At 40.2% G+C, this 8,878-nt stretch overlaps 1 long non-coding RNA gene across 1 annotated transcript; it reads left to right on the top strand.

The window, feature by feature from the left end:
- The first annotated feature begins 69 nt into the window (after window positions 1–69).
- LOC115151145 (uncharacterized) lies at window positions 70–3,502 on the top strand. The gene is made up of 3 exons (XR_003867222.1): window positions 70–153; window positions 2,144–2,292; window positions 2,566–3,502. It is a non-coding gene; the product is annotated as an uncharacterized LOC115151145 (long non-coding RNA).
- The last annotated feature ends 5,376 nt before the right edge of the window (window positions 3,503–8,878 follow it).

The following is an 8,878-nucleotide window of genomic DNA, read 5'->3' as shown; positions in this document are numbered from 1 at the left end:
GGAAGCCAGCAGGGGAAGCCAGCAGGGGGAGCCAGCAGGGGGAGCCAGCAGGGGGAGCCAGAGAGCCAGCAGTTATACGGTCCAGAAGAGGCTGAGACATCAGAGCCAACCTTCAAGAAAAAGAAAGAGCCAGGCATCTGGAAGAGTTAAGGGGTAAAATGTTTAAAATTGTATTCATGTTTTACAGGGTTAATATACACTACCGTTCAAAAGTTTGGGGTCACTTAGAAATGTCCTTGTTTTTGAAAGAAAATTACATTTTTGGTCCATTTTAAAATAACGTCAAATTGATCAGAAATTCAGTGTAGACATTGTTAATTTTGTAAATGACTATTGTAGCTGGAAACGGCATTTAAAAAAAAAATGGAATATCTACATAGGCGTACAGAGGCCCATTATCAGCAACCATCACTCCTGCGTTCCAATGGTACGTTGTGTTAGCTAATCCAAGTTTATCATTTTAAAAGGCTAATTGATCATTAGAAAACCCTTTTGCAATTATGTTAGCACAGCTGAAAACTTGTCCTGATTAACGAATAAATAAAAGTGTTCTTCTTTAGGCTAGTTGAATATCTGGAGCATCAGCATTTTGTGGTTTCGATTACAGGCTCAAAATGGCCAGAAACAAAGACCTTTCTACTGAAACTCAGCACTCTACTCTTGTTTTGAGAAATTAAATGTGGTTTCTCCTGACAATTTAGATGTACAAACTATGCCATAAAGGGACGACGAGCGGATAAGAGGCAATCCGTAATTTCGATTAAGACCTTAATGTGCAAGCTAGCACGGACATACAGTGGTTCCTCCTTTAAAAGTTGCATCATACTACGGCACAACTTGCGGCCTGCCGCAGCATTCCATAGCTCGTCATTTAATTGTCAGCCATTTTTTCTGTTACTGCAAGTTAGTGCTAGTTTGACCACCAGAGGGCATCTTTGAGAAGCATTTGATAATCTTCTATATTGGCATTACGCGGGAGACCGGGGTTCAATTCCCCGACGGGGAGGAAGGAGTAGGCTGTCCTTGTAGGATGTTACATCTATTAGGATGGAACGGAAAATGTGGTGCTGTACAACGTGACGGTCAGCAGTACAGTACTGGGCTATTTAACTAAAGAGTTAAATAAATGTAGTGGAACACAGGTCTACATCTGTGGAGCATCATGATCACCAGTGTGCTGGAGTTTCTTTACATCATATACACTGCTTTTCTCCATGCACCTGCTTACACAATACAACCTTTTCCAATAACTAACCTCAATTCTGCCTTCCACAGAGGTGAAATACTGAGTAAACTTTTCTCTGACAGAAACTGCCTCCTGACCTGCTCTGTTGGCCTGGATGGCTATGCCTCGCCTCATCCCTGCCCCACCCTGCTGAAGCCACATCTCCACATCACAAGGCTTTGTGAGGAAGTTGTGGAGGATGCACATCACAACCACTAGGGTATCAACCTTGCTTGGCAGTAGGTTTATTTTTTGGTAGAGGATCCTCCATCTGGCTGCAAGGATCCCGAATGCCTTCTCCACTGTCATTCTAGCTCGACAGAGACGATAGTTGAACATTTCTTTCTCGTAGCTGATGTTATTCCCGGCATATGGCCTCATCAGGTGGGGCTTTAGTGGGAAGGCAGCGTCCCCCACCATTGTGTATGGTATCGTTCCCAAATCTTCACTCCCAGGCAGAAAGGCATCTTGGGGCACCTGCAGGGTTTTTGGTGCCATTGCCCTTCCAAAGTGGGGAGTTGGCATAGACTCCTCCATCACTGTTTCTCCCAAAATCTCCCACTTGAATAGCTGTGAAGCGGTAATTGGCATCCAGAAGGGCGAGTATCACCAGAGAGAAGGTTCCTTTATAATAAAAACAAAACGGCTCCCCGAGTTTGGTGGTTTGGGGATCATCCCATTTTTCATGAAACTTGAGAAGTTTGTCTCCATGTTTCCTCAGTGGGTCGTGGCAGATGGGTCGCCAGCATCTTCCTCTCTATGGCCTCACAGGTCTCCATAATACACTGCGACACTGTCTTGAATCCAAGACAATAGGTTTAGGCCAGGCTACAAATAGTCGCCAGATGCCAAATACCTGTAATGACAAAATAAATGTTTTGTTATTGTTAACAATCAATTCTATTTTACTCTTCACAGAAGTTGTGCAAAACCAGATGGAAGTCCCTCCGTGACACTTTTGTAAGGCACCTACGGAAGGCCCAGCCCTGTGGTTCTGGGGGAACCAATCAGAAAGAATGGAAATACATGAAAATATCATTCTTGATACCTTATGTCCAGCCAAGAAGGTAAGTTATAATATACATTTGAATTGATTGCACAGAATTCTAAATCTCAGCAAATTGCAGCATTGCTGGCCTTATTTAGGTAATCTGCTTCCTAGATGTAATGGAACACAGGTCTACATCTGTGGAGCATCATGATCACCAGTGTGCTGGAGTTTCTTTACACCATATACGCTGCTTTTCTCCATGCACCTGCTTACACAATACAACTTTTTCCAATAACTAACCTTAGAGTGACAGCTAGTCTTTGCTTCGACTCTATTTGGGGTCCTGTAGTTGGTCGTCTGCTTGGTGAGGTCTGGGCCAACAAAAGACAGAAGAGTCTCCATCTCTTCTGCACTCATCCAGAAGCATCGGTGATGTCGGACAGGGTCCAAGAGCAGCTCCTGGACAAGGTGGTAGTATTGCCCATGCTCCCTTCTCTGCACATCTATGGGATGCACCCATAACCTCCTCCTTCCCTGTCTGCGCCTCAATAATACAACGGCGACCAACTTCTGTTTTAGCAGGTGGTCTGTTAATCCATGCTGTTTAGAAAAGCATGCATAAAGTATTGTTTAGTTTTAGTTGTATAATATTACAGTTTCTTATTTCATGGGCTTTTATTGAGTAAATGCATTGTTTATATCATCCCAGAGTGGTTTGGTTGTAAGGTGAAAGAGACTGGCTAATTATAGTAATCAGCCTGCTATCATGTGTATTATTGGCATAATGGAGTCTTTGAGAGGAAAGTGCCTAATTGTGTAAAACCAATTTTGTTTTTATTAAATGTATTAACTCCTGTCCTGGCATCACTATTGTACAATATGCAATCATGTACTTTCCAATGTTATCACTCCTCAATCGCGATGAAATCAGAAGAATCAAAATAAACAGGGTCACTGAAAAATGCAGGCAAAAAAAGGTGCTAAAAACATTGTTCCACGCCCAAAATAATATAATTGGTTCAGAGTTTGTTTTGATATTTTAACCTGCGTGTCGTGATCGCGTTTGGTGTGGGGGGACAAAGTCAATTTGCACATGGTCGGTTTCGGTTCTGTGTAACTCCCCTTGGTCGTTAGGGCAAATCTGGTTTGTGATAGCACAGGGGTTTTTCACACCTAGCTCGGCTATTAGACTATTCTTTAGTAATGGTTGAATAGTCTATTGTTCAGCTATTAGCTCCCCTCCCCAACTTGCAACAAATGGATGTATTTTTGTTGAGAGCAAAACTTAAAAAAAAAAAAAAATCTGAAAGCAAAAACAAGGCTTCAGAGTAATAAAAAAAATGTTTGCAATCAAATGTTTTGTAATGGAGCGCAAAACTTTATGCATTTTTCCCCAAAAAATATTTAGACAAATCTCCAATTTAATTTTGCTATCAACCACCCTCCATTTTGGCCAGTTTTCATAGTGCCAGTTTGGCTACTGTTGTAGAATATTGCCTCAGAAATATAACACTCTTACGAGAACTTGTGAATTCAATATAGACTTTAATACAGAGTAGCAAAGCTGAGCCCTTCCATGGAAGGACCCTATTACACATGTAACAGAGCCGAGCCCTTCCATGAAAAATACTAAATTCTCATATCACAGAGTCCTACCTTTATAGGATTCTGTCTTTGCATAACGTATTGAGTCCCCTCCCTCTATATGAAAATAGCTTTCCTTGACCTTTCTCCATTATCTTTCCATCTCAGTTCTTGCTTGATAACGCCCACATCTGACGGCTGTATAGGTTATAATGGTAGCAGGCCCTGGTCATATATGTTCCATTCCTTATATGGCTATTCTGTCTCAGTTCTTCAAAGTGGACAGCCTAAATGCTGCTGATAATGGAAATGTAATCATAGTCATGAGTTTTTCTCCCACACTTCAACCAATACTGTTCAGCCTTTCTTTCCGACACAAAGGAAGTCATAGTGGACACCTACGAAGAAGGACTGTGTGATGATGGCATCTCAGGTAAGCAGCACTGGGCGTTCTTCCATCCAACTTTTACATAGCTAGTAGTTAACTCATACAATTCAGTGTTGGTTCATAACATTGTACTATATTACATTCATACATACCATAAAATGATAATTCATGCAATTATTATTCTCAAGCTAACCAAAAGCATTTAGCCTGTTCTCGCCATTTTCAGTTGAATTAATTAACTTTCTTTCATGGCGACTCATAAGCAGGTAATGTCCTGTTTGTTTCATAGTCAATATATAGTCATATTTCATGACAGTGAAACGGTTCGCTTTTTTACAGAAGGATGAAAGAGCATAATATGTCTGTCAGGGAATGCTATTCTGATATGTCAGATGAAGAGTTAGACCAGAAAGTCAGCGCCATTAAGGCAAGGATGCCCCATGCCAGCTTTAAAATGGTCAAAGGAAGTCTCAGAGCAATGGGCCATCTTGTACAATGGCGAAGAGTTAGGGAGTCTTTGCTGCGTGTAGATGGTGCAGGTATCATTGCCAGAATGATACAGCTTCGTTGCATTGCTCGGCAAAAATACTCCATCCACATTGATACAAATCCTAAATTGATAAGGTACTAAGATGTATGTCTCCATCAAATCTAAGAAGATATTATAACTTTTTTATTCTTACTTATTCCTAGACAGATTTTTAATGATGTATGAAACTGGTAATGCATAAATAATGAAGCAGTTTAACCTGTTATGGATAGGGGGCAGTATTTTCACGGCTGGATAAAAAACGTACCTGATTTAATCTGATTATTACTCCTGCCCAGAAACTAGAATATGCATATAATTATTAGCTTTGGATAGAAAACACCCCAAAGTTTCTAAAACTGTTTGAATGGTGTCTGTGAGTATAACAGAACTCATTTGGCAGGCCAAAACATGAGAAGATTCTGTTCAGGAAATACCCTGTCTGACCATTTCTTGCCCTTCTTGATTATCTCTATCCATTACAAAGGATCTCTGCTGTTACGTGACACTTCCTACGGCTCCCATGGGCTCTCAGAGCCCGGGAAAAAGCTGAATGACGTAATTACAAGCCCTGGCTGAAACACACGAGCGCTTTTGCTAAGTGGTCTATCAGCGGACAAAGGGATTCATGCTCGTGCACGATACGACACCATGTTTTTATTCTATCGTCTGAACGGATTCAACGACTCCCGGTCGGAATATTATCGCTTTTTTATGAGAAAATTAGCATAACATTTTTTATTTTAAACAGCGGTTGACATGGTTCGAAGTATGGTAATGAAATATTTAGGAATCTTTTGTCACGAAATGCGCCATGCACGTGACCCTTATTTACCATTCGGATAGTGTCTTGAACGCACAAATAAAACGCCGCTGTTGGAACATAACTATGGATTATTTTGGACCAAACCAACATTTGTTATTGAAGTAGAAGTCCTGGGAGTGCATTCTGATGAAGAACATCAAAGGTAATCAAACTTTTCTAAAAGTAAATCGGAGTTTGGTGAAGGCTAAACTTGCTGGGTGTCTAAATAGCTAGCCCTGTGATGCCGGGCTATCTACTGAGAATATTGTAAAATGTGCTTTCACCAAAAAGCTGTTTTAAAATCGGACATATTGAGTGCATAGAGGAGTTCTGTATCTATAATTCTTAAAATAATTGTTATGTTTTTTGTGAACGTTTATCGTGAGTAATTTAGTAAATTCACCGGAGGTTTGCGGGGGGTATGCTAGTTCTGAACGTCACATGCTAATGTAAAAAAGCTGGTTTTTGATATAAATATGAACTTGATTGAACAAAACATGCATGCATTGTATAACATAATGTCCTAGGGTTGTCATCTGATGAAGATCAAAGGTTAGTGCTGCATTTCACAAAAAGCATAACAATTATTTTAAGAATTATAGATACATTACTCCTCTATGCACTCGATATGTCCGATTTTAAAATAGCTTTTCGGATGAAGCACATTTTGCAATATTGTAAGCCATCACGGGCTAGCTATTTAGACACCCACCCAGTTTGGCCTTCACCAAAATCACATTTCCTATAAGAAAAATGGTCTTACCTTTCCTGTTCTTCGTCAGAATGCACTCCCAGGACTTCTACTTCAATAACAAATGTAGGTTTGGTCCCAAATAATCCATCGTTATGTTCCATCAGCGACGTTTTGTTCATGCGTTCTAGACACTATCAGAATTGTAAATCACGGTCATGAGCATGGCGCATAACGTGACAAAAAAAATGTAAATATTCCATTACCGTACTTCGAAGCATGTCAACCGCTGTTTAAAATCAATTTTTATGCCATTTATCTCGTAGAAAAGCGATAATATTCCGACCGGGAATCTGCAATAAGCTAAACAGCCGAAGGAAAATACTCCACGGGGGCGAATCGCGCACGCGCCTCATTCCATTGTCACCTAATGGGACACTTGGAAAAGTCGATAATCTGTTTCAGCCTGAGGCTGCCTCGTCATCGTTCAGGTTTTTCCCGGGTTCTGAGAGCCTATTGGAGCCCTAGGAATTGTCACGTTACAGCTAAGATCCTTACTCTTCAATAAACAGAGGCAAGATGAACGACTCCTTGTCAGACAGGCCACTTCCTGCATGAAACCTTCTCAGATTTTTGCCTGCCATAGGAGTTCTGTTATACTCACAGACACCATTCAAACAGTTTTAGAAACTTTAGGGTGTTTTCTATCCAAACCTGAACAATAATATGCATATTCTAGCTTCTGAGTTGGTGTAGGAGGCAGTTAAAAATGGGCACATATTTTTTCCAAAATTCTCAATACTGCCCCCTAGCCCAAACAGGTTAAGAAAGTTGTTTCTATTGTGAAAGGGGAGAGAATAAGACCACTCACAGTAAGTGCCTCAGCTGAAAGCTATGAGTTGTTTATGAGCTCCGTTTCCTTTCTAATGACAACGGAATTGTCCGTTTGGTATATTATTGAAGATTTATGATAAAAACATCCTAAAGATTGAATATATACATCGTTTGACATGTTTCTACGAAATTCAATGGAACTTTTTTTACTTTTCGTCTGGACTTAGCGCCTGCGCTTTGTGCATTTGGATTAGTGAACTAAACGCGCAAACAAAAAGGAGGTATTTGGACATAAAGATGAACTTTATCGAACAAAACAAACATTTATTGTGGAACTGGGATGCCTGGGAGTACATTCCGATGAAGATCATCAAAGGTAAGTGAATATTTATAACGCTATTTCTGACTTGTTGACTCCACAACTTGGCGGGTATCTGTATGGCTTGTTTTGGTGGCTGAGCGCTGTACTCAGACTATCGCATGGTGTGCTTTCGCCGTAAAGTTTTTTTTAAATCTGGCACAGCGGTTGCATTAAGGAGAAGTTTATCTCTAATCCTATGTATAACACTTGTATCTTTCATCAAAGTTTATGATGAGTATTTCTGTAAATTGATGTGGCTCTCTGCAAATTCACCAGATGTTTTGGAGGCAAAACATTACTGAACATAACGTGCCAATGTAAACTGAGATTTTTGGATATAAATATGAACTTTATCGAACAAAACATACATGTATTGTGTAACATGAAGTCCTATGAGTGTCATCTGATGAAGATCAAAGGTTAGTGATTCATTTTATCTCTTTCTGTTTTTTGTGACTCCTCTCTTTGGCTGGAAAATGGCTCTTTTTTTGTGACTAGGTGCTGACCTAACATAATCGCATGGTATGCTTTCGCCGTAAAGCCTTTTTGAAATCGGACACTGTGGTTGGATTAACAAGAAGTTTATCTTTAAAATGGTGTATAATACTTGTATGTTTGAGGAATTTTAATTATGAGATTTCTGTTGTTTTGAATTTGGCGCCCTGCAATTTCACTGGCTGTTGTCAAATCGATCCCGTTAACGGGATTTGAGCCAAAAGAAGTTAAACATTTCACTTTTAATTTCAGTGCTTTTTTTCAGGATACATGTAAGTATATTATTTTGTATACATATTGCATATTTCCCATCACCTAATGAACAACCACAATACCAGTCTGGTGTTAAGCTTTCTGTGCTGTATTGATGTATCCTGAAAATGACTTCTGCTGCTTTAGATTGATCAGTCATGTCTCAGTTATTGTTTTCATCTCAAAAAAAATAAGCTGTTTTCTTTACTTTCAGAGTGCAAGCTGATCAAGGGGTCGAAAATGTAGATATTGCCAGATGTTCACTGTCCGAGGAACAGGTCGTGTAAGGTTTATTGCTGGCAAAAGTGTCCATAACCAGAGGTAATTAAACTGTTCTGTGTTCTTTTTCTCTCTTCCTCTCTGCCTGTCTTGTTGTACATGGAACCTGTCTCACATGCACAGGTTGGAGGAAGAAGGATACCTTGACCTGTCGAATTCTATCCACCTCCTCAGTGTGAGATATGTGTTCCTACCTCGTCTGCGGGCAGATCTGCAGCATTTCACGGAGAGTTGGAATAATCACCCTTCAAGTTCAGAGGCGACCTGACATCTCACCAGCTGTGGCATACCGGAATGCTCCAAACACCTGTCTGTGGACATTTTGTTTTTTGCCTTAGCACTACACAGCTGATTCAAGTCATCATCAAGCTTCAAGTGGTATTTGTCTAATAATGACATTATCTTCTATTGTTTGTCCTCATGTGTCTGTTTTTCAGCATAAAG

The sequence above is a fragment of the Salmo trutta genome, chromosome 16, assembly GCF_901001165.1.
Source record: "Salmo trutta chromosome 16, fSalTru1.1, whole genome shotgun sequence".
In the NCBI taxonomy this organism is placed as follows: domain Eukaryota; kingdom Metazoa; phylum Chordata; class Actinopteri; order Salmoniformes; family Salmonidae; genus Salmo; species Salmo trutta.
Note: the sequence above shows the minus strand (reverse complement) of the source record. Positions and strands in the feature narration are given on the sequence as shown.